Source organism: Tenrec ecaudatus, chromosome X, assembly GCF_050624435.1.
Source record: "Tenrec ecaudatus isolate mTenEca1 chromosome X, mTenEca1.hap1, whole genome shotgun sequence".
NCBI classification, from domain to species: Eukaryota; Metazoa; Chordata; class Mammalia; order Afrosoricida; family Tenrecidae; genus Tenrec; species Tenrec ecaudatus.
The window spans coordinates 48,606,690-48,608,513 of record NC_134548.1 but is presented as its reverse complement, the minus strand read 5'-3'; positions in this window follow the sequence as shown (position 1 = coordinate 48,608,513).

Below are 1,824 nucleotides of genomic sequence, written 5' to 3'. Positions count from 1 at the left end.
AATCAGCTTCTTGAATTCTAGTCAGTGTTCTCTGAATTAACTCTATATTACCATGCAACACAAATGATGGTTACCATGAATCCTATTGCCAACGAATCTCATATCTCCTTAGCATGCTGTAGAATCAAATTTTCCTGACCCTTCGCAGAGAAGTATAGATGTGTGACTTCCTTTGACCAATGGAATGTGAGATGAGTGGGTTTGTGATTTTATTGGCTAGGAGCTTTAAGAACTAGTGTGCAATGCTCCATAGTCTCTGTTTTCCTCTCAGCAGTTGTACAAAGAGGTGAGACTACCCTTAACCTAAGTAAGGAGATCACACATCAGAACTTCCTACTGACTTAGAGCCAACATACAAAGTGCACAGAATTTTTTTTTAAGATACTGAAATTTGTGTGGGGTTTGGCAAAGGTGTTTCTTGCAGAAGAATAATTGAACTTATCTCTGATAAGCATGCATTTGTACTTGTACACGCACGCACACACACACACACACACACACACACACACACACACTAAGGATTGAGAGATACAGGCTTTTCATATGAAATGATATATGAAGGTAGGTAAAAAAATACGAAATCATAAGCACTTTTTCTAAATAAAATTATAAAGTGCAAAGTTATTGTTTCTTAACATATCCTCCATATAAGTCTGTGTATTTCTGAAAGCAGAATTTCCATCCTTTTAATACTTCCTTGAAGCATTATGCCCTCTTAAATTTGTACCATAACAAAATGACAGTGTTTTGGCATTCTTGTGGGAATAAAATTAAGTTACCTTTCAATGTGCTTTAAGTCTTAGGAACAAAAAAAGTCCGAACGTGTGGCAGTTACATAATCTCCTGTCAACTTGCAAAGGGGTGGAGGCTAGAATGTCAATCAGGTCGCAGCTTGATGACCTCATTTGGAGGTGCAATGGAGATAAATAGCTCCCTGGAGGTGGGACAGAAACACAGAATCTGCTTTGTCTTTGGGCGGGCTATATACATAGAGCTACGTTAGGGCCCTGGAGCTGGAGGAGCCACATGGAGACCACTGCCAGCACTGAGATGTTTACAACGCCAAAGGATCCACAAGACTTTCCACCCACTGGCCTGTGATCTTCTTGCATTTGGTATAATTGCATATGTTGCTTGAGTCTGAAGAGGAATTTACAGACTGGTATCAGACATATGGGCTAATATTGGACTTATGGACTTGATCTGGACTGGGCTGGATGTTTTCTTAATATACAATTATTCTTTTATATAAAGCTCTTTCGTATACACATATGAGTGCCTGTGAATTTGTTTCTCTAGTCCATCTGGACTAGCACAGAAGGGGCAAGATCAAAGTTGAAGTATGGAAGGGGCAAAGTTTCTCTCACAAAATTGTCTTAGTACAGACCTTGTTATCATTGAAAAATGAGCAGACACATTGTTTGTTATTATGTAAAAAGTTCCTCACTCCAACCTTGAATAGCAGAGGAACATTGTCAGTTACAGTGTCAGAGGATAAGTCTGTCAGGTTGGAAGGCAATCAAAATAAAACTGTCAGGAGAGACCAGTCCCTTGGAGACAAAAATCATGCTTCGAAGAGTGTCACTGAATTGACACTGGTTGCAACAATGGGCATATGATCAATTGTAAGGATGGCACAAGATCAAATAGTGTTTTGTTTTGCTGCACATAGGGTCTGTAAGAGTTGGAATCAATATGATAACATCTAACAATACCAACAGTAAGCTCCCAGTATCATCTCATGGCATTTGAGAAAATCTACCAAGTTTACTCCTTTGAAATCTAGAAACATAGTATCCAAAAACTTCTGACTTGATCGTGTGC